We start from the raw sequence: 25350 nt of genomic DNA, 5'->3' as shown, positions 1-25350 counted from the left end.
TCTAATACCCCCTTTTTTTTAAAAAAAAAACACAAAAAAAAACACCCCAAAATAAAAAAAAATCACTAATCTGTAATAAACTACCAAGTACCCTTAAAAGGGCCTTTTGTAGGGCATTACACTAAAGTTAACAGCTCTTTTGCTACAAAACAAAACAAACACCCCCTAACAGTATCCAAACCCTCACCCCCAAACCCACAAAATAAAAATAAAGTAAAACCTAATCCACCCATTGCCTTGAAAAGGGAATTTGTATGGGCATTGCCCTTAAAGGGTCATTTAGCTCTTTTTCCTGCCCTTAAAAGGGCATTCAGTTCTTTTGTGAAATGCCCAAGCCCTAATCTAAAAATAAAAACCCACGCCAAAATGAAAAATATACATTGCTCAAAATAGCAAACAAATTATCAAAAATAATAAAAATTATTCTTATTCTAATAACCATTTAAAAAAAACACCCCAAAATAAAAAACCTAATCTAGAATAAACTACCAATAGTCCTTAAAAGGGCATTTTGTAGGGCATTGCCCTAAGTTAAACAGCTATTTTACTGGAAGAAAAAAAAAATACAAACACCCACTAACATTACAAACCTTCAGCCAAACCCACAAAATAAAAAAAAACTATCTAAAAAAACCTAAGCTAACCATTGCCCTAAAAAGGACATTTGTATGGGCATTGCCCTTAAAAGGGCATTTAGCTCTTTTGCTTTGCCCTGAAAAGGGCATTTAGCTCTTTTACGAAAGCCCAAACCCTAATCTAAAAAAAACCCACCCCCAAAAAAACGTAAAAAAAACCTAACACTAACCTCTCTTTAGGTACTCACACGATCTTCATCCTGGCGGCATCTTCATCCAGGCGGCTCCATCTTCATCCATCGTGGGACTGGCATCTTCTTCATCCCTGTGGAGGCGGAGGTCTAGGCAAAGGTCCAGGCGGATGTCCAAGACGGAGGTCCATCTACCATACGGAGGTCCTCTTCATGCGATTGTCCACCGCACACTGAGGATTCAAATGCAAGTTACCCCTTTTATACTGGGGGTACCATTGCATTCCTATTGGCTGAAAAATTTGAATCAGCCAATGGGAATTAGGGCTGCTAAAATACTACTGACTGTTCAAATAGCCAATAGGATTTAAGCAGCCTTAATTCCTATTGACTGATTCAAATGTTTCAACCAATAGGAATGCAATGCTACCCCAGTATTAAAGGGGTACCTTGCATTTAAATCCTCACATGAAGAGAACCTCCACGTCGGATCGATGGACCTGAACCTCCGCCTTGGACCTCCGCCTGGACCTCTGCGCATCGCACACCGCCTCCACAGGGATGAAGAAGATGCCGGTTCCGCAATGGATGAAGATGAAGCCTGCCTGGATGAAGATGCCACCTGTATGAAGATGGAGCTGCCGGGATGAAGATCATTCAAGTGGGAATTCAACAACTGTGAGTATCTAAAGAGGGGTTAGTGTTAGGTTTTTTGAGGTGTTTTTTTTTTAGATTAGGGTTTGTGCTTGTCTTAAAAGAGGAGAATGCCCTTTTAAGGGTAGCAAAAGAGTTGTATGCCCTTTTCAGGGCAATGCTCATACAAATGCCCTTTTCAGGACATTGGTTAGCTTAGTTTTTTTTAGATAGTTTTTTTTATTTTGTGGGTTTGGGGGGTGGGGTTTATAATGTTAGTGGGTCTTTGTATTTTTTTTTTCCGGTAAAAGAGCTGTTTAAGTTAGGGCATTGCCCTACAAAAGGCCCTTTTAAGGGCTATTGGTAGTTTATTCTAGATTAGGTTTTTTATTTTGGCATGTTTTTTTTTTTTTAATGGGTATTAGAATAAGAATATTTTTTATTATTTTGTAATAATTTGTTATTTTGTGTTATTTTTTTGGGGTGGGTTTTTATTTTTAGATTAGGGCATTTCACAAAAAAAGCTGAATGCCCTTTTAAGGGCAGGAAAAAGAGCTAAATGCCCTTTTAAGGGCAATGCCCATACAAATGCCCTTTTCAGGGCAATGCCCATACAAATGCCCTTTTCAGGGCAATGGTTAGCTTAGATTTTACTTTATTTTTAATTTTGTGGGTTTGGGGAGTGGGGGTTTGTATACTGTTAGAGGGTGTTTGTTTTTTTTTTTGTAGCAAAAGATCTGTTAACTTTAGGGCAATGCCCTACATAAGCCCTTTTAAGGGCCCTTGGTAGTTTATTATAGATTTTTTTTTATTTTGGGGTGTTTTTTTTTTTTATTGTTTTTTTTAAAAGGGGTATTAGAATAGGAATATTTTTTATTGTTTTGGATCATTTTGTTTGTTATTTTTTGTAGTGGTAGGTTTTTTTATTTTTTGTAATGTTACATTTTAGTGTAAGGCAGCTTAGGTTTTATTTTTATTTCACAGGTAAGTTTTTTTATTTTAACTAAGTAGTTAGTAAATAGTTAATAATTATTTTTTACTAACTAGTCTACCTAGTTAAAATAAATACAAACTGGGGGGCGGAGCCGGCCGGGAAAGAACATAGCCGCAACTAACTGAAGCTCCGGCTACATCCACTTGATATAAGCACAGCTAAGGGGGCTAATGCACAGTAAATGGGCATGAAATAGCGTGTCATAACCACTACAACAGGGGGTGAGGTGTTGAGACCGAAGGCGGACGTACAAACAGCGGAGGAACCCAGGCAGCAGCGGTTACTAGCAGAGGCCTCTCTGAACTACCCACGTGGCGAGCAGTATCTCCCGGTCGGAGAAAGACCAACATAACAGGCTTGGGGCTTACAGAACAGCACACTTAAAAAGGCAACTCCAGCCATCGGCTTCAAAGACAGTAATTACTACCACTAGCCGGATCGCCGACAAGACGCTACAGACCCCGTTATAGGGAATGAGCCGCATGGTAACGCAGGTACAGAAACGAACCTGTGACAAACAGGAGAGAGCAGCAGCGACACCAAAATTAAGTAAGTCAAGCAACACAACCTTAACTTACTTTATTAGATACACAAGCAAAGGGAGAGGCTCTGCACACTGAATGAACTGTTAGCTAAAGGGACATAACCCAAACCCACATAATGTAGATGGAGCTGGTCGCCACGCACGCACGAAATTGGGCCCTGGTGGCATATCTACACAGCGACACATCAAAGCTATATTCAAAGGGATATATAGAGGAAAAGGGCCACAAATTTAAGGAAAAGGCACCACAAGGGAACCCCACTTAGACCAACAATATTGTTAACACTTTATGTTAATATTGCCACATGGCTGCCAGAAAACAGAAGCCTGAAAAGCTGCAGAAAACTGCAACCCCTGGTGTGGGGGAATTAAATTCATTCTTTAAGCCATTTGACAATGTAAATGCGCTTTCAGTGGAAACTGCACAATTGGACATGTCAGACCTAACAGATCTCACAGCTGACCCCACACCTATAACACGGGCAGACCTGAGCCTATTGCCCACTAAAGATGACCTAAGCACATTCATGACCCATGTCAGCAAGGCAATAAAGGACGGTTTAGCTGAAGTTAAGAGAGATGTTAATGCACTGGGTCACAGAGTACTGCACTTGGAAGAGCAAGCAGAGGAGTACACCAGAACCACTGATGACATGACTATAGCACTACAATAGCAAAACACGACAATATTGCAACTGCAATCACAAGTCGAAGACCTTGACAATAGAGGCAGGCACCAAAACCTGAGAATTAGGGGGGTGCCAGAGGAGATTACTCCACCACAAATCCCATCATACCTACAAAATCTATTCAAATTTTTATTAGGTCTAGGCAAAGATGACACGATATCTTTAGACAGAGCACACCGTGCCCTTAGACCCAAACCATCGCCATCGGCACCACACAGAGATATAATCTTGTGTTGCCACAGGTTTGCAGATAAAGAAAAAATTATGCTGGTGGCAAGGAAAAGATCCCCACTTAGATTTGGGGAGGACTCTCTACAGATCTTCTCAGATTTGAGCCCCCTAACATTAGCAAAGAGGAAGGAGGCGAGATGCCTTACATTGCACCTAACAGACTTAAACATACCCTACAGATGGGGTTTTCCCTTTGCCATAAAAGTTATTAAGGACAATAAAACATATACATATAAAGACCCCGAGGATCTAGAAACATTCTGTCAACAGCTTGATATCCCGCAACCTACGTTGCCTTCAATAAAGGATCTCATTACAGACAAACCCACACAAAAGAAAACTCCAAAAAGTAACCAACAATCAGATTGGTCGACAGTACTGAAGAAGAGAAAAATAATGCCACAGCCTCGCAGGCCCAATCGGAAGCTGATTCTGAACCAACATGAAGGGAGTACTCTCTCATTATATTTGACTTTCACTTGATATAACTCCCTAATAGAGTTCTGAATAATGACTGTTGTGGAAATGTCTATCCAACTTTAAAGACTCTAGTACTTAATACAAATCCGCAATAGATTGCTTAGTGACATGTGGAGATCCCCCCCCCCTCTGCCTTCTCCGCCCAACTTATAAGCTTAAGTCTTAACATAATATCAAGAATGGATAGGCATAATAGATGCCTTTCTCCCCCTACCGCCCTTACCTCCCAACCCCTCTCAGCAGAAACAAGAAAATCCATTGTGACAGACCCTTCTGTCAGGACTGAAGGAGTTAATTGTGTTTAGCTAAGAATCTAATTTCTAAAGACAGGTTTTCTGGCCTCAGCTATTGTGTGCTATAATTACATTTAAGTAATAAACAGGCCATTGTTTAATCACCCTCAGAGAGCAGACGCTAGGTGATAAGACAAGCCAAATGTGTTTAAGTTGTTATCTGCCTAAGTAAAGTATTTAAGTAATGTAATTCTACTGTTTCATAAAAGGGCGTCTTCCCCTTTTTATCTAAATGTACAAGAGTCTTTCAACCCCCCCATCTGGGGTCAAACCTGTATAAATACTAGGCATCTAGCCTTTAATAAATGTCATTCTGTTTAAACCTGAAACTGGCTGGGTTGTGAATTGCTGATTCCCTATGCAGGACATTGTTCATCTGGTATTAACCCTTGGTACACTGTTGGTACCGTAACATTGGTGGCAAGCGACGGAATGAACCTTATCGCCCAGAAGAGCAACTACACAAGCCAGTAACCTCAGAAAGAGGGGGATTATTACAATACTGACTAAGATGGAAAGAGTACCAGGGACAGAAGGAACCAATGGGCCCAGCATAGCAGACAGAACCCCCGCAGAAGCAAGCTTTGATCGGGCGGTTAAAATAAGACTGGCACATTATGGCCCCAACCCATCTGCGGAAATTATCGACCGGGTCATAGCAGCTGTGGAGGCCAACCTACTTCGCCAAAGCGGCGCTGCAGCAAACCCAGTGGAAAAGAGAAAAGTAAATTTTGCAGCTTTTAAAAACTTCCTGGAAACAGAAGGAGAGATTGATGGGTACCTTGCGGATTTTGAGAGGCAATGTGCACTACACAAGGTACCCCCAGAGGACTGGGTCATGATATTATCCGGAAAATTATCCGGCCGGGCCAGTGAGGCTTTTCGGGCCATTCCAGATGAGGAAGTCGGGGATTATAATACTGTAAAAGAGGCTCTGCTCTCCAGGTATGCGGTTACACCGGAGGCATACCGGAGGCGGTTCAGAGACACTGTTAAATTAACTGGAGATTCCTACCTTGAGTGGGCATGTAAGGTGCACCGCACAGCAGCTCACTGGATAGCGGGGTGCCAAGCCGTGTCTGGGGAAGAGGTGCTGCAGCTATTCCTGTTGGAACATTGCTTCAACAAGTTACCCGCAGGAGTTCGAGAGTGGGTTCGGGACCGTAAACCCTCCACCCTGCATGAAGCGGCTCGCTTGGCAGATGAGTATACGGATGCCCGCAAACTGGACACTTCTACCACTAAGCCCCCTGCTAGAGTGGAGTACAGACCCCCAGTCACCCCAGCAGCTGCCAGTTACCAACCCCCGGCGCACCGCTATACCACACGGCCTCTGGCCACGAACTACCCTCAGAGAGCCCGGTTCAATTCACGGGGCTACTCACAGCCTATTTGGTGCTTTGGATGTAAGCAACTAGGGCACAAAAGACCAGAGTGTCCCCTAAATGCAGCGGACCAAGCACAGTCCTGGAGAAGACCCGCCGGCGGAATCCCACGTAACTCTCAGCCTGCGGCCCGCTACGTAGAGGCGCAAGAATGCTGGAGCATCCTACATGAGGCAGACCTTGTGCAAGCTGCCCACCGGAATAACCGGCAACTGGTTAAAGTGAATGGGAAGAAGGTCAGTGGTCTACGGGATACTGGTGCTACCATGACCTTGCTTCAAAAGAACTTGGTGTCTGAGAAACAGTACACTGGAGACACTGTGGCTGTGAGGGTAGCAGGGGGCGATGTGTTCAGCCTACCTGTTGCCAGGGTACATTTGGATTGGGGAGTGGGCGCTAGACCTGTGAATGTGGGGGTCAAGAAGGACTTACCTGCTGATGTTCTTCTTGGAAATGACTTGGCTCCCCTTGTTTCTGCCTATGCTCCCATGGGTCCCGCTGATGTTAACCCTGTGACTACCCGTGCTCAGATCCGTGCAGCAGAGACTGACCCCCCTGCTGCTAAGCCCCAGGACGCTGAGCTCAGTAAATCTCTATCCGCTATTGATACGTGGAAGTCCCGTTACAATGCGCTGATGAAGGAGAAGAGGAGCGCAGAGGAAAAAGCACGTTTAGAACGTGAATCTCTGCTAGACAAGCTGCACCGACAGACTGCAGAAAACACCAGCTTGAGAGTGGGACATGAAACATTAAAGACAAACTTAGCGACACTTGAGGAGAAGCTGACGCTGGCTCATAGTGAGGTGCAGCAACTCAAGGGCACCCTATGTCAGTATGAAGGGATTGTGGATACCTATAAAGAGCAGGTACAGAAAACTCGTAAAGAAGCTGATGGGATTTTGAAGGACTGTTTAGCCCTAGTCTGGGCACTGAGGAAGTTGAACCTTTCTTTGTATGGACAGGAATTCTCTCTCATAACGGGAATACAGATGGATTGTCCTGGCAAACTGACATGCCTACCACCTCCTAGTCCGGTCATCCCCAGGTTGACCCGCCAAAGGGTCAAGCCGGGTCTGCCGGAGTGTTTCACAAGGGGGGAGATATGTGACAGACCCTTCTGTCAGGACTGAAGGAGTTAATTGTGTTTAGCTAAGAATCTAATTTCTAAAGACAGGTTTTCTGGCCTCAGCTATTGTGTGCTATAATTACATTTAAGTAATAAACAGGCCATTGTTTAATCACCCTCAAAGAGCAGACGCTAGGTGATAAGACAAGCCAAATGTGTTTAAGTTGTTATCTGCCTAAGTAAAGTATTTAAGTAATGTAATTCTACTGTTTCATAAAAGGGCGTCTTCCCCTTTTTATCTAAATGTACAAGAGTCTTTCAACCCCCCCATCTGGGGTCAAACCTGTATAAATACTAGGCATCTAGCCTTTAATAAATGTCATTCTGTTTAAACCTGAAACTGGCTGGGTTGTGAATAGCTGATTCCCTATGCAGGACATTGTTCATCTGGTATTAACCCTTGGTACACTGTTGGTACCGTAACATCCATCTCCCTAATTCCCCATTACCTTGCACTCCCCCTAAGTGTACGATGATTGAACATTGTACTTTACGATATCTGGAATGTTATTGTTATTGTTGTATGTTACTTTTACCTTTGTTGATTTGCTTACATATTTTGCTTATTTATTTCAGTATTGGAACCACCACCCATCCCTTCTCTTTTTTCTGTGTTATTTCCGGAGAACAGAAAACAGCTCTCTCACCTACAACTCTCCTCCACCTTTACCTATTCTGTGCTGGAAGAGTTTCACAACCCAAGCTACAGACGATCCTCCTGAGGGTAAGATCACAGTGTTCTCTAACAAACATACACCAACATGGCTAACCCAGTAGTAAACATTATATCTCAGAACACAAAGGGCCTCAACTCACCTACGAAGAGAGCGATTGCGCAGTGCAGCTTAGCTAAGCATAAAAATTCAATCATATTCTTACAGGAGACAGATTATATAAGGGAGTCAGAACCCAAATTCCACTCGAAAGAATTCACAACAAGTTATTATAGCTCAGACAGAGTTAAAACAAAAACGGGGTATGCACCTTAATACATAAAAACATACAATTCCAACTTAACAAACAGATAACAGATACAGAAGGCAGAATATTAATCCTAACAGGTCTGCTACTCCACCAACCGGTGACGTTGGTGAATGCTTATGCCCCCAATGGCAAGAAAGCCCAATTTTTCCAAACATTACAAAACCTAGTAGTAGAAAATAAAATTGGTACCCTCATTTTAGGAGGAGATTTAAACATCACTCTAAACCCTACACTAGACGCCTCCTCTCACAGACCAACAGCCCAAACACGGCCTCCTAACCTAGTATTCAAATTCCTAACGCATTTAGGTTTACTCGAAACATGGAGACTAAAACACCCAACGCAACGCAACTACACCTTTTTCTCTTTTCCCTGGTCAGTATACACCAGAATTGATTATATTTTCATAGCTAGAAACCATCTCTCTTTACTTAAGGACGCAGATATCCAACCAACCCCATGGTCAGATCACTCCCAAGTTAGCACCCAACTACAATAGCCCGATCACCCAATGACTCCATTTATTTGGAGAATGAACGACTCATTATTACATCAACCACACACAACTGACGCATTGGTGACCTCACTAAAGGAATACTTTAGTATTAATGCGACACCAAACACTTCTCCACACACATTATGGGAGGCCCACAAAGCGGTAATCAGAGGCCACTGCATCAAACACACTGCATATAGGAAGAAGATGTACAACCAGACAATAGACACCCTGACTACACAATTAGCCCGCCTGGAACTCTCTCATAAAAATTCTCCAAAAGACAATACATTACTAAAAAGGGTAACAGAAACCAGACAAGAACTCAATAAAATACTCTTGAAAGAGGCCCAGAGATGAGCATTGAGTCTTAAAAAAATCTACTTTTTCGAGGGGAATAGAGGAGGTTCGCTTCTAGCCAGAGCCTTTAAAACCCAGACACTAAAATCACAGATACATAAGTTAACAACCCCTGACAAACGGTATATACTAGATAGTGAAGGTATTGCTAACCACTTTAAATAATATTACACCAAGTTATATAACCTTAACAAAGAAGACACACCCGAACACCTAGCAGAGATGCGGGCATACATTAACAAAGCAGACTTGCCTACTTTACAACCAGAGCAATGCACTACACTGGAAAACCCAATAAGCTTGTTAGAGGTCATATCTGCAATAAAAGATTTGCCTACGGGTAAAAGCCCGGGACCAGACGGCTTCTCAGACACATATTATAAGACTTACAAACATATCCTAGCCCCGCACTTACTCAATTTATTCCAAACATTAGAGAACGAGGGCTCCTTCTCGCAAGACATGCTGTCGGCACATATTTCTGTAATACCCAAACCCCAAAAAAATTTAACAGACCCCAGCAGTTATAGGCCGATATCCCTCCTAAATACGGATATAAAAATTAAAGGCAAAATCTTAGCAAAAAGAATCAACGTAGTACTGCAGTCCTTAATACATACGGACCAAGTGGGATTTGTCCCGCAGTGTTAATTTTGACGGCAAATTTCAATTTAGTCTTAGTTTTAGTCTTTTGACTAAAATGCCATTTTAGTTTTAGTTGTATTTTAGTCATCTGAATTGTTTTAGTTTTAGTCGAGTTTTAGTCGATTGAATCTCCACTAGATTTTAGTCGACTAAATCTCCAGTAGATTTTAGTCGACTAAAATCTAAGGAGTTTAGTTAAAGTGTAATGCATTATTTAAGCATTTCTCTAAAATTTGCAAACTGATTATATACTCCAGGAGTAAACATAACACATGTTAATATTTATGGTATTAAGGTTTAAACATGCAATACAAACACAGATTTAGCTATTGTGATATGTAACATCTTTATTAAACTTAAAATTAAATAAAACCAAGTTTCATAAACAAACAGAAGTGCAACTATAAAATATAAAAAAACTAACTGTAAACTGTATTGCCTGTATTGGACATATTACCCAATATAAAAAACTTTAACAGTTCTCTGTTAATAATTAAAACAAGTATCAAGTAACTCAACACAACAAAAAGTTTCTGCAGATAGCACAGGCACTGCATAATTTAAACCCATACTCGTGGGTTATTCATATTTCTATAGGAAGAATCAATTGTTTGTTCACAGATTCGAAACATTTTCGGCAACGATATTAGAACTGCTCTAGAACTTCCAAACTCATTATATACTCCTGGAGTAAAGGTTTATTAACCTGTTTTTATTTATGGTATTAAGGTTTGAACATGCAATAGAGATTTAACAGATTTAATTGTTGTGGTATATAACGTGTTTATTTATCTTATAATTTAATAAAATTAAGTTTCGTAAATTTTACAAAAGAGCAGTAATTGGATATGGATTGATTAAAACACCTTGCATAAAATGTTTTTTGTCAGCAAATTTTGATTTAGTTTTAGTCATAGTCTTTTGACTAAAATGTCATTTTGATTTAGTTTTAGTCATAGTCTTTTACTCTTTTGACTAAAATGTAATTTTAGTTTTAGTCATATTTTAGTCATCAGAATCTCTTTAGTTTTATAGTCATATTAGTCTAGTTTTAGTCGACGAAATTAACACTGTTGTCCCGGGGCGGGAGGCGAGGGACAATACAATCAGAGACCTGACATTAATATCATATGCCAAACATAACAAAATTCCATTGGCCCTCTTGCGGTGGACGCCAAGAAGGCGTTTGACTGCATAAATTGGAGATTCCTTGAAGAGACACTAAAGGCGATAGGATTTGGACCACACATGATTTCCCGTATACTTAGCCTTTACACAAACCCCACCGCAAAAGTTAAGGCAAATGGAATGTTTTCAGATCCCTTCCGGATTCAAAATGGTACACGCCAGGGTTGTCCTTTGTCACCCATACTGTTTATTTTAACCATGGAGGTCTTTGCAGCCCATATCCGACGTAACCAAGAGATACATGGTGTAAAAATAGGCCCACACGATTTTAAAATTGCACTATACGCTGACGACGTACTCTTCACAATCACTGACCCACACCACACAGTACCTATGATCTTAAAGGAAATTAACACCTTTGGCCGGTTCTCGGGTTTCTCGATAAACCCACAGAAATCGGAGATTCTTAATGTCTCCATGACCCGGACTGATTTCCTTGAATACTTGTCCAATGATTGCCCGGGACGGGTCCATAAAATACCTAGGGATACATATCTCCCCCAACCACACACAACTATTTAAAGAAAATTACACCAAACTTTTATTAACAATGCAACAAGACCTCCGCACTTGGTCCCTAAAACCAATATCCTGGTGGGGATGCACAAAATGCATTAAAATGAGCACTCTGCCCAGGGTATTGTACCTATTCCAGGCTGTTCCCATAGCTCTTCCCAAATGGTACCTAGCTCAACTTCAGAGACACAAAAATGCCTTTATTTGGGGAGACTTAACAGTATATTATAATGCAGTCACCTTACAAAGAATTCTAGACTGGCATAGAGCAGGTGACTCGAAGGCCTGGGTATCCCTAGACTCTAACATCCTTAGAGTTCCTTCAGTAGGTGCTCTTTGCTGGGTACCGAAATCCTTACGCCCCCCACAATGTAACAATTTAATGATCCATAAACACGTTTTTGACTCATGGGATAATATTAATCTTCACCAGACATATCTTACTGGGGCTCGCTCACCCCTTTTTCCCATACCACTGAATGCCGAGATGATAGGAGGGTTAGATAAAGGACAACAGAGACTAACTGAATGGGGATACACAGTGCCACTAAAAGAATTTATGCTTCGTGGGAAGTTGGCAGGGAGAGAAAGTTTGAATGCAGTAGAAGGGGGACGATACTCTAACTGGCTAAAATATTCCCAATTACATCATTTTATATACACCTCACCACACCAGAAAGACTTTCTTAGGGAACTGACCCCATTCGAAACTCTTTGCACAAGCATAACCCCACTACGACACTCGCTGTCCTTGACACGTAAACTTTTAAATAGAACATATACACACGCTCCCCTCGTACACGACCAAATGGCACGAGGAACTGGGACATGATCTGAGTGGGGAAGAATGGAAGAAGATCTTTCAAAACACAAAAAAATCATCAAGCTCACCCCAAATGTTAGAACTTAATTTTAAAGTGCTGCTGAGATTGTACTTAACCCCCTCACGCATCCATTCCATCTACCCAGAGGCAGGCAGTAACTGCTGGAGAGGTTGCCCTACTAGGGGCCAATACTTACATATGTGGTGGGAATGCGATAAAATCAAGCCATTCTGGTGCGAAATAGAAATTTTCTATAGGCAGATATTGACTGAGGAATTTGAGCTGACACCTAGAATAGCTCTGCTAAACGACCTCCATCCGTTCCCTTGCAAATTGAGACTCCGACTATTACAAATAGGCATTACAAGCACTAAATCTCTAATAGCACTTCACTGGAAAACACAGCACAGGCCAACACTACTAGAATGGATTAACAAGGTCGCAGACATGCTAACACTTGAGGAATATGGTTACTATAAAAGGAAGCAGATTGGCACTTTTGCAGACATCAAATTTATTTGGGAAGAACTAACTACACGACAGGTTCCTTTACTTATGTCAATAACTAACTGCTAGATTTAGAGTTTTGTCAGTAATGACCCGCGTAGCTAATGCTGGCTTTTCTTTGGCCGCACCTTTTAAATACCGCTGGTATTTAGAGTTCACAGAATAGCTGGGTTTTCAGTGCGTTAGGCTCCAAAAAAGGAGCGTAGAGCATAATTTACCCCCACTGCAACTCTAAATACCAAAGTTGCTTACGGACGCGGCCAGCTTCAAAAACGTGCTCGTGCACGATATCCCCATAGGAAACAATGGGGCAGTTTGAGCAGAAAAAAACCACCTGCAAAAAAGCAGCGTTCAGCTCCTAACGTAGCCCCATTGTTTCCTATGGGGAAACACTTCCTATGTCTGCACCTAACACCCTAACATGTACCCCGAGTCTAAACACCACTAACCTTACACTTATTAACCCCTAATTTGCCGCCCCCGCTATTGCTGACCCCTGCATATTATTATTAACCCCTAATCTGCCGCTCCGTACACCGCCGCAACCTACGTTATCCCTATGTACCCCTAATCTGCTGCCCCTAACACCGCCGACCTCTATTATATTTATTAACCCCTAATCTGCTGCCCCCAACGTCGCTGCTACCTACCTACAATTATTAACCCCTAATCTGCCGACCGGACCACATTGCTACTATAATAAATGTATTAACCCCTAAAGCTAAGTCTAACCCTAACCCTAACACCCCCCTAAGTTAAATATAATTTTTATCTAACAAAATAAATTAACTATTATTAAATAAATTAATCCTATTTAAAACTAAATACTTACCTGTAAAATAAACCCTAATATAGCTACAATATAAATTATAATTATATTGTAGCTATTTTAGGATTAATATTTATTTTACAGGCAACTTTGTAATTATTTTAACCAGGTACAATAGATATTAAATAGTTAATAACTATTTAATAGTTACCTAGTTAAAATAATTACAAAATTACCTGTAAAATAAATCCTAACCTAAGTTACAATTAAACCTAACACTACACTATGATTAAATTAATTAAATAAAATACCTACAATTACCTACAATTAAACCTAACACTACACTATCAATAAATTAATTAAATACAATACCTACAAATAAAAACAATTAAATAAACTAACTAAAGTACAAAAAATAAAAAAGAACTAAGTTACAAAAAATAAAAAAATATTTACAAACATTAGAAAAATATTACAACAATTTTAAACTAATTACACCTACTCTAAGCCCCCTAATAAAATAACAAAGACCCCCAAAATAAAAAAATGCCCTACCCTATTCTAAAATTAAAATAGAAAAGCTCTTTTACCTTACCAGCCCTGAAAAGGGCCCTTTGCGGGGCATGCCCTAAAGAATTCAGCTCTTTTGCCTGTAAAAAAAAAACATACAATACCCCCCCAACATTACAACCCACCACCCACATAACCTAATCTAACCCAAACCCCCCTTAAATAAACCTAACACTAAGCCCTTGAAGATCTCTCTACCTTGACTTCACCACACCGGGTTCACCGATCGGTCCTGAGGAGCCTCCGAAGTCTTCATCCAAGCCCAAGTGGGGGGCTGAAGATGTCCATGATCCGGCTGAAGTCTTGATCCAAGCAGGAGCTGAAGAGGTCCATGATCCGACTGAAGTCTTCATCCAAGCAGGAGCTGAAGTGGTCCATGATCGGGCTGAAGTCTTCTATCAAGCGGCATCTTCAATCTTCTTTCTTCCGGATCCATGGTCATCCTGTCGACGCGGAACATCCATCTTCACCGACGACTTCCCGACGAATGGCGGTTCCTTTAAGGGACGTCATCCAAGATGGCGTCCCTCGAATTACGATTGGCTGATAGGATTCTATCAGCCAATCGGAATTAAGGTAGGAAAATTCTGATTGGCTGATGGAATCAGCCAATCACATTCAAGTTCAATCCGATTGGCTGTTCCGATCAGCCAATAGAATGTGAGCTCAATCTGATTGGCTGATCGGATCAGCCAATCGGATTGAACTTGAATCTGATTGGCTAATTTCATCAGCCAATCAGAATTTTCCTACCTTAATTCCGATTGGCTGATAGAATCCTATCAGCCAATCGGAATTCGAGGGACGCCATCTTGGATGACGTCCCTTAAAGGAACCGTCATTCGTCGGGAAGTCGTCGGTGAAGATGGATGTTCCGCGTCGATGGGATGATCATGGATCCGGAAGAAAGAAGATTGAAGATGCTGCTTGATAGAAGACTTCAGCCCGATCATGGACCTCTTCAGCTCCCGCTTGGATGAAGACTTCAGTCGGATCATGAACCTCTTCAGCTCCCGCTTGGATCAAGACTTCAGCCGGATCATGGACATCTTCAGCCCCTCGCTTGGGCTTGGATGAAAACTTCGGAGGCTCCTCAGGACCGATTGGTGAACCCGGTGTGGTGAAGACAAGGTAGGGAGATCTTCAAGGGCTTAGTGTTAGGTTTATTAAAGTGGGGTTTGGGTTAGATTAGGGGTATGTGGGTGGTGGGTTGTAATGTGGGGGGGTATTGTATGTTTTTTTTTACAGGCAAAAGAGCTGAATTCTTTGGGGCATGTCCCGCAAAGGGCCCTTTTCAGGGCTGGTAAGGTAAAAGAGCTTTTCTATTTTTTTTTTAAAAATAATTTTTATTAGAGAAAATCACAAGATACAAGAATATCAAACGTATGCAACAATTCCAGAGAAACAAAACAACATGAAGGAAACAAAAATGTTGCATGCTGTTACCATTGAGACTTTTCTCATTTTTAGAATAATAAAGCGTATGTAAATACAAACATAAATAAGTGGGTGTGTGAACTCTCATAGTACAGTTTGAGAAAATAGAGGAGTTAGGAGTAAAGAAAACAAAGAGGTACGGTCAGGGAAGGAGAAGGGAAATGGAGGAAGGTAACTGAAGTAGCACATCAGAGGGAGGTATCTGAGGGTCAGTTAGTTTCAAGTCTGTTCAGCTCGGGAATTTTTCCCACCAGGGAGCCCAGGTTGCATAGTAAAAGTCTAGTTTATCTAAGGCTGAGTGGGAATAGGATTCCATTTTAGATATATAGTTAACTGTGGCTAAGATTTACGGGGTGGTAGGAGGAGTGGGTTGTTTCCAAGCTTTTGCAATTTCTAATTTAGTGGCCATAAGAACATAGATAGCTAAGGCTTTATGTATAGGAGTAATGTCTGGAAAATCAAGGTGTAGCAGGCAAGTTTGGGGATTAAGGTTGATAATGATGCCTAAAGAGTGTAAAAGGTCAATTATCTGTAACCATACGGGGGAAACTCTAGGGCAGTACCACCAGATATGTGTCTGGGTTCTGAGTTGTCCACAGCCTCTCCAGCAGGTAGGGGAGTGGGAGTTATAGATCTTATGAAAGGTGACCGGGACTAAGTGCCAACGTACTGTGATTTTGTAGTGCAGTTCCCAAAGGGATGTGCAATGTAATCATTTTTTTGTAGCCTTAAGTTCTCTATACCAAGAGTCCATGTCAGCCGTGAAGTTCAGATCTGTCTCCCAGGCAATGAACTGTGAAACTTTATGTTGCAAAAACGGAGCAAGTAAGATCTCGTAGTGGAACGACAAGGTTCCTTTGACTCTATGGGACTGTGACCATCTCTGTTCCCATACTGTAGTTGGCCTAAGATTCTCTCTGGGGAATCCCCATGACCTGATTATGGAGCAGAGACAGAAGGTCTCGAATTTCAACCGGGACGAGATCCGTAATTTATTGCAGATCGCTAAGTGGGATATGCCTCCGGTATGATCATAAAGATACGCAATATGATCCGCTTCAAAAGAAGTCCAGCTGGATATATGAGTATCAGGTAGACAGAAGAGGACACTAATGATGGTTTGGCATGGGGAAGGGTGTGGGGCGATTAGATTTGAATGTCTCGTCTGATCCCAGAACCGAAGGGTATCTAGGATCACCGGATGCGTGGTGAGAAGATTCTTCCAATAGTGTGATGGAACCCATGGAAGGTCAGCCAAACCCAGATCTGGAGGGAGAAGTGACTGTTCCACCTCTCTCCAGGCGGCCGGACTATCCCTATGACCCCACTCTAATACATGAGCAAGGCGTGCCGCTTGGTAGTATAGAATAATGTTAGGCATTCCCAATCCGCCTTTATCACTAGGTCTCTGAAGGGTTTGTCTTGAGGTTCAAGGTTTCTTACCCTTCCATACGTAACAAGTGATGAGGCTCTGAATTTTGTTAAGAATTGGTCGAGGTATAGCAATTGGGATTGCACGGAATAGATAGAGAATTTTTGGTATAAAATACATTTTAATTGCTGCAATCCTGCCTGTCCAGGAGATTTCGCGAAATTCCCATGAGTCTAGGAGTTTTTTCCATTCTGGAATTCTCTCCGTAAAGTTCTTGGAGATAACAGTAGTGACATTTGGGGCGAGGTGGATACCTAATAATTTGAGGGAGTAGGGAGACCATTGAAATTTGAATCTGTCAAGTAGACCATGGAGATCATGTGGTGAAACATTGATGTATAAAGCCTCTGTTTTAGACAAATTCAGTTTGTAGTAACTTAGGGTTTTGAACTTAGAGATGATTTTAAACACAGCAGGGAGCGATCTATATGGGTCTGTAAGTAAACATCATCTGCATATAACGAGATAGTATGATGATGGGGACCCATTAGGAATCCAGAGATTTCTGGGTCATATCTAACTGCCTGAGCGAGTGGCTCTATAGAGAGCGCAAACAGGAGTGGGGAAAGGGGGCAGCCCTGTCTTGTCCCATTCGTTATGTCAAAGCTATCTGATTGAAATCCAACCCCTCTAACACTTGCCGTCGGACTAGAATAAAGGGCCTGGACTGCAATAATGAATTTCTCTGGGATCCCGAAAGTGTGCAGGGTTTCCCACAAATACTCCCACCTCACCCTGTCGAAGGCTTTCTCAGCGTCTAACGACAGGGCTAACGTGGGGGCATCTCCTCTCGAACTCTCCAATAATATGTCCAAAACATGCCGTGTGGCGTCCGGACCTTCTCTTCGGGGTATAAATCCCACATGGTCTGGATGTACTAGAGAGGGGATAATGCGAGCGAGGCGGTTTTCTAATACCTTAGCGTAAAGTTTAGTGTCTATGTTGAGTAAGGATATCGGGCGGTAACTCCCGCACTCCTGAGGATCCTTGCCTGGTTTCAGAATAGTGGTGATTGAGGCCTCAAGGAATTCCCTCCGGAAGCTACCACTGCTAAAAACTTCATTAAAGACTCTGCAGAGAATTGGGGAAATCTGGGGGAATAGGATTTATAAAACTGACTTGTGAAGCCATCTGGGCCTGGAGATTTTGCTATTTTAAGTTCTCTGATGCCTGAGTTAACTTCATCGAGAGAGATGGGAGATGTCAAGGCTAACATGTCTGCTTGGTCCATTTGGGGAAGATTTAAAGACGATAGATATCTGCGGATGTCTTCTGGGTCGAGAGTTATCGTGGGGTATGAAGAGGCTAGGTTACATAGCTGGCTATAGTAGGCCTAGATTTAGAGTTTTGCGGCCAAAGGGGTGCGTTAGCTACACGTGCTTTTTTCTGGCCGCACCTTTTAAATACTGCTGGTATTTAGAGTTCAGAGAATGGCTGGGATTTCACTGCGTTAGGCTCCAAAAAGGGAGCGTAGAGCATAATTTAACGCCACTACAACTCTAGATACCAGCGTTGCTTACGGACGCGGCCAGCTTTAAAAACGTGCTCATGCACGATATCCCCATAGAAAACAATGGGGCATTTTGAGCTGAAAAAAAAACTAACACCTGCAAAAAAGCAGCGTTCAGCTCTTAACGCAGCCCCATTGTTGTCTATGGGGAAACACTTCCTACGTCTGCACTTAACACTCTAACATGTACCCCGAGTCTAAACACCCCTAACCTTACACTTATTAACCCCTATTCTGCCGCCCCCGCTATCGCTGACACCTGCATATTTTTTTAACCCCTAATCTGCCACTCCGTAAACCGCCGCTACTTACATTATCCCTATGTACCCCTAATCTGCTGCCCCTAACACCGCCGACCCCTATATTATATTTATTAACCCCTAATCTGCCCCCCACAACGTCGCCTCCACCTGCCTACACTTATTTTTTTTATTTTTTTTTAATATATTTTTTTATTAAGGTTCATCAAACATTACAAAGAGAATGGAACATCCATCAATACACAACAATGACACAGAGTTTCCAATGACAGTGATGAGTACATAATCAATGATGCAAGATTAGGGTGATCGGTAAACTAACTATACATAATGAAAGCTAATCTTAAAACCCTTATAATCTCCAGTCATTTAGGAAGGTTATAGAGAATGAATGGTCCCTTATCGGGCATCTTTTCAAAGATAGAACCCGATTTTCCATTTTTTTTTTTCCCTTTCAAAACAAATGTAAAACATTTTTTATGCTGATAGGTATACGTGCCAGAAGGTTCTGGCGGAAAAAAGGGGGGAAGAAGAAGAAGAAAGAAAGGGAGAGAGGGGAGGAAAAAAAAAAAAAAAAAACAGCCAAAGGCACTATATGGTTTTGTTCCAGTATGCTATTATAAGTTCATACGTTTCTAATTTATGACTTTTCAGGTAGTGATATCTCTCGAGTAGTAACAGATCTTCCACCTGATTTCGCCATTCTTGTTCAGAGGGGGTCGTTTGTGATTTCCAATATTTTGGAATAATCTTTTTAGCTGCTGTCAGCATCAGCAGGAACAGTGCTTGCTTACCCCTTGCTGAAAGCTGGGGCATGGAGCAGAATAGTAATGTTTCGGGCCCTAACGGGACCGTTGCGCCCAATATTTCCGACATGGCCTGGAACACCCCACTCCAGAAACCCATCAAGTGTGGGCAGCTCCACCAGATGTGAAGGAGAGAGCCTATCTCTCCACACCCTCGCCAGCAGGTGTTGGTCGTGCCAGGAAACATTTTGCTCAATCTCAGTGGTGTCAGGTACCATCGGACCGCTAATTTGATGTGAATTTCTTGTATCCTAGCCGACACTGACGAGCGTTTAATGAGTTTAAATGCTCTCAACCAAATCTCGGGGTCTATATTTTGGTTCAGTTCCCGTTGCCATGAAATTGTATATGAAGGGAGGGGGGCAGTGGTGGGAGCGACAGTAAGTTTGTACAATTTGGATATCAAGTGGCTAGGATAATTAGGTTGTGTACAGAGCTTTTCGAATTGTGTGAGGGCTCTCCCAAAGTCTGGTCTGTGTTTGTGATGTGAAATATAATGAATTAGTTGGTTGTAATGGAGCCATGAGGAGAAGATTCCCCCATGGGTCTCTGCCAGAGTCTGCTGTGTTTTCAGCTTGCCCCCTTCTGAGATGAAACAGATAGAGCCGTCTCTAAGGGGGTATGGGGTCGAGAATTTATTTTTCAGTTTATGATAGGGAAGGTCTACATTCTCAAGCAGCGGGGAGAGCGGGCCAAATCTAGAAGAGATATGTGTCATAGTAGAGAGTATTTTGTCCCACTCTAGTAAGATATGCGTCGTGATGGAGTACTGTTGTATGTGTTTGAGCCTCTGTTGTGTAGGCGTCCAAGCTAGTGTTGCTACATTATTTACCTTGAAAATATCCCTGTCTAGTTGAAGCCAGATCTTGTTGTCAGAATTGTGTGCCCATTCTGCTATATGACGGAGTACAATTGCTTGTTTATAAGCCGTAAGGTTTGGAATCCCCAACCCTCCATTATCCCTGGGAAGATATTGTGTTTTCCTTGGGACTCTGGGGCTAGTGCCAGCCCATATGAACTGATCTATTATCTTTTGCAGTTGGGGGAGATAGTTATCTGGGAGCTGTATGGGTAGCACCTGCATCAGGTATAGGATACGGGGGAGGACATTCATTTTTATGACCCCTATCCTGCCTAGCCAGGACAGAGGTTTGTTTCTCCAGGAGGATAAGTCCCGTGCTATATCGTTTTTCAGGGGGCTATAATTAAATTTGAATAAGTCTTGAATATTGGTGGTCAGGTGAACGCCCAAATATTTCAGTGTACATGTGGCCCAAGGGACTCCATAGGTGTCTTTAATGTTCTGTAGAATTGTGGAGGACGTATTAATGTTCAATATTTCTGATTTTGAGATATTAAGTTTAAAATTAGAAACCCTGCCATACGCTTCCAGCTCCGATAACAGTTCAGGCACGGAGCTCTCTGCCTCAGTCAGGGAGAAAAGAATGTCATCAGCGTATAGTGCTTGTTTATGTTCCAATTGGCCTATTTTGAGGCCTTTAATGTTACTGTTGTTTCTAACCTTCTGGGCTAAGATTTCAATAGAGATGGCAAAGAGCAGGGGCGACAATGGGCACCCCTGCCTTGTGCCGTTGTTTATAAGAAAAGGTTCTGACAAGGTGTTGTTGACTCTTATTCTCGCGTTGGGGTTGGAGTACAGGGCAAAGGACATATTTAAAAAGGGTTCTGGTATTCCCATCTCAACCATAGCTCGACGCAGAAAAGACCAGCGAACCCTGTCGAAGGCCTTCTCTGCGTCTGATGAAAAGAGGACTAGGGGTGTGCCGGAAGCCTTAGCGAAGTTAATAAGATGGATAGTTTTAATGACATTATCTCTGGCTTCCCGGCCCGGGATAAATCCAGACTGGTCGCCGGAAATCAGATTAGGGAGGTATTTATTTAATCTGGTGGACAGGATTTTCGCTAGGATTTTCATATCCGTATTAATGAGAGAGATGGGTCGGAAGTTCTCGGGTTTAGTCGGTGGTTTTCCCGGTTTGGGGAGAACAGTGATATGAGCCTCTAATAGGTTCTTAGATAGGGATGGATGGTTTCTCAGGTTATTAAATAGTTTTAGGAGATGAGGGGCCAAAACGTCTGATAGTTTCTTGTAATATCCCATAGTGTAACCGTCTGGCCCCGGACTCTTCCCGGATGGGGAATCTTTGATTGCTTGTTTTACTTCCTCAAGTGTGATAAGTGATTCTAAGTGTGATTTCTCTTCCTAATTTAAGGTGTGCAGATCTAATCCCTGAAAGTAGCTGTCAAGTTGGTCTACGTGTTCTGGGGGAGAGTCTGCTCCCTGTACACGTTCCCCCAGCTGCTGGATATTGTACAGTGTGTTATAGTACTGTCTAAAGGTGGATGCTATATTTTTATTGCTTTTTATTAGATGGCCCTCCGAAGATTGAAGGTGATGGATGTAAGTGGACAGTTGCTTTCTCCGCAAACATCTGGCCAGCACCCTGCCTGGCTTGTCCCCACCCTCATAGTAATATTGCCTCAGGTGGAGAGCGTTACGTTGATGTATCTTTGTCAAATGTGCTTTGAGGTCAGCTCTAGTTTTAACAAGATCATCTCTAATTGTGTCATTTGATGTATTGTGTTTATGAGCCCTTTCCAGGGTGCCTATTCTATTCAGGAGATATGTATGTTTCTCTCTAGCTTGCTTAAGGATTCTCGCTCTTCGTTTGATAAATATACCGCGCATAACGGATTTATGGGCTTCCCATTCGCACTGTAGTGAGGCCGTCGAGTTACCGTTTAACAAAAAGTACTCTGTGACGTCTCTGTTCAACTCTGCAAGCGCAATGGGGTCATCTAAAAGGGACTCATCCAACCTCCAGATTTTAGTTGTAATAGGAAGATCCGGCCATTGAACCGAGCATGTTACTGGGGCGTGATCGGTCCAGGTAATCTGGCCAATCTCACAATGGTTAGTCAGTGATAAACCATCTGCATCAGTAAATATATGGTCGATCCTAGAGTAGCAGTTATGTGGGGGAGAATAGTAAGTGTAGTCTTTAGTCTGTGGGTGTAATGTCCTCCAAGTATCGTGCAAGTGGAGGTTGTGGAATATGTTCTTTATTGTTTTTAGTTTGGATCTAGGGATGGACGAGACTCCTCTAGAGGAGTCCAGCCCAGGCTCAAAGGCCAAGTTGAAGTCCCCTGCTAGAAACAGGGTCCCTTTGACCCGGTCCAGGATTAAGTTTGAAATTTTTCTAAAGAAGGCGCTGTGTGTCTGGTTTGGGGCGTAAATGTTCAACAGAGAAAGATGTTGACCAAACAGCTGTCCCGTCATAAGGATGTACCGACCCTCGGGGTCTTTGTCAATTTGTGTAACCTGGAAGGGGAGAGATCTATGAATTAGGACACCCACTCCTCCCTTTTTTTTTGCTCCCGAGGCAAAACTGGCTATGGGAAATTGAGGGGTGAGCCACCTGGGTTCTTTACCCTTCTGAAAGTGTGTTTCCTGGATCATGAGAATCTGACTCCTTAATCTGGAGAATTCTCTACTAGCTATTGATCTTTTGCCAGGACTATTGAGACCTTTGACATTTATAGTGGAGATTTGCAGATTATGCTCCTGAAATCTACTCATTTTGCCCGCCATGACTGTGGGAAAAAAAAAAAAAAAAAAAAAAACTACAACGGGGAAGGGAGGGGGGTTTGGATGGGGCAAGTAAACTATATGTGAGAAAGCTAAAGAAAGAGTTAATTAAGGGAGAGCCCTCCAAGCAGTCAGGAAAGAAGAGGGTTCAAGAATGAATAAAGAGTAAAAAGGGAAGAACTCCTTTCTAAGGTACGAGGAGAAGAGAAGAAAGGTAGAGGCACCTGGGGGAAGTATCTCCTTGTCCGGCTTGTAAAGGTGTAAGTGTTATATAGTATTTATTCTATAAGGCATGTAACTTATTCTAATAAAAGGGGGTAGGGCGGGAGGGGAAATGAGATATGACTGGAAAGGAAATGGAGCAGAGAATGGGAGATTTGGAGGAGAGGATGTTGGGGGAGGAAGACGAGAATGGAAAAGGAAGGGTAATGTAGGTATTGGAAGAGGGGGAGAGAGTAAAGCAGAGATCCACTGGTTCAATTGTCTTTTATGAACAAAAGTGGAGCCTGTCCTCTAGTTTTGTCCCTGGTTGAGGCAAGGTATACCATGTATGGATCTGGAGGGTCCATCAGAATATAAATCCGGTTAAACATGAACACATAAATAACATTTCAATTACTATATAATAAACAAGTATAAACTTTTATCAATCCTCTAATCAGCATTTTCAAGATACTTAGAACGTTTAAGGTTAATTTGGTGATCCTGGTTTAGTAGATATCTGATCTATACTCAAGGGAAGGTAGAGGGTGGATAAGGAAGAGAAGGGTAGGGGATTGGGGAGAATGGAAGGAAGGGCAGGAAGGATGGGAAAGGGGGGGGAGGGGACGAGGGTAATTAGAGGGAGCAGCGAGGGAAAAGGGAGGGAGGGGGGGGGGTGTGGAGAGAAGCAAGTTTAACTGTCCCTTCTAGTTAGCAATGGAACGTGTCCCCCCAATTAACCACATTGTGTAATAAGATAGACCACTAAAAGGTCTATAGAGCACTTAAAATATATACCAAGTTAAACATATGCAATGAGCAAAAAGAAAGAGCAACAACATTTCAACGATTCATACAGAAAACAAAAACAAGAGAAAAAAAAAAAAAAAAAATTGTAAGAAGGACATTATATAGATGAAGAGTTTGTTGGGCCTATAAACAGCCCTTAGCACAAAAAGGATACGGTTTCCTGTAAGAAAAGAACTTTAATGTCCTTTATCAAGGTGTCCAAAGTATAAGCTTTGAGATCTGTCCACTACAGCCAAGCAAAGAGTGGGAACCAGATCATGCTCTTTAAGTTTTGTTGTTTCTTTGTTTCTCCAATTATCCTGCTTTCCTTTCCTATATCTGTTTCTTTCTCTGCTCTTTATCCGTAGTTTTGAGCAGCAGAGACTCACAAAAATGGTCCCTTTAGCAAGAAAAGATTGGTCACGGGCCCCAGAGGGACCGCTCATCTTGAGAATGTCTTATTCAGAGGGACTAGTAGAGGTCAGTGGTTCTCTTGTAGTTGGGAGGGCTGCACCACCAGCTTCTTTTAAGACAAATGGAAATGAGAGGTCATTGCAGAATGATTCAGGGTCATCGCCAGGTCGAAAGGTAGCTGATTTGTTTTTATAGGAGACTATGAGAGAAACAGGGAATCCCCACCTGTACTGAATTTTATGCCTCCTCAATGCAGAGGTTAAAGGAGCCATCTCTCTCCTTTTTTGCAGGGTAGATTGAGAGAGATCAGCAAATATAGAGATTTCCTCGCCTGCATGGTAGACAGGGTGTTTGGTCCTAGCGCAACGGAGGAGTTCCTCTCTGTCTTTGTATCGCAAGAATTTTACTATAATGTCCCTTGGCGGTGCTTTTGGGGGAGGTTTAGGTCTGATAGCTCTATGAGCTCTTTCAATAGCAATGTCATCAGCAGCCGGGTTGTCTTTAATGATTTTAAATAAAGCTTGAAGGTAGCCTTCTATGGCAGGGGGGAAAACAGTCTCTGAGACCCCCCTTATTCGCAAGTTATTGCGGCGGCACCTATTTTCTAGGTCTTCTAGCTTGTCGGTTAGAGCGTTGATTTTATGTGTGTGTTCAGTTAATTGTATGGTGTTTGTCTGGGCCTGTTTTTCTGTGGCTGCCTGTTTTTCCTCCAGGATGACAACCCTCTGGTCGAGAGCTTCAATGTCCCTGCGAAGATCCCCAAACAGATTCCTCATCTCCTGCATAACTTCCTTAATGTCCTCTTTTGAGGAAAGGTGTGTAATGTCCCTTTTAGTGAGATACATATCTGTAGAATTCTCCTCAAACTGCATCTGGATAGAGCTAGATGGT

Source organism: Bombina bombina, chromosome 2, assembly GCF_027579735.1.
Source record: "Bombina bombina isolate aBomBom1 chromosome 2, aBomBom1.pri, whole genome shotgun sequence".
In the NCBI taxonomy this organism is placed as follows: Eukaryota; Metazoa; Chordata; class Amphibia; order Anura; family Bombinatoridae; genus Bombina; species Bombina bombina.
Note: the sequence above shows the minus strand (reverse complement) of the source record.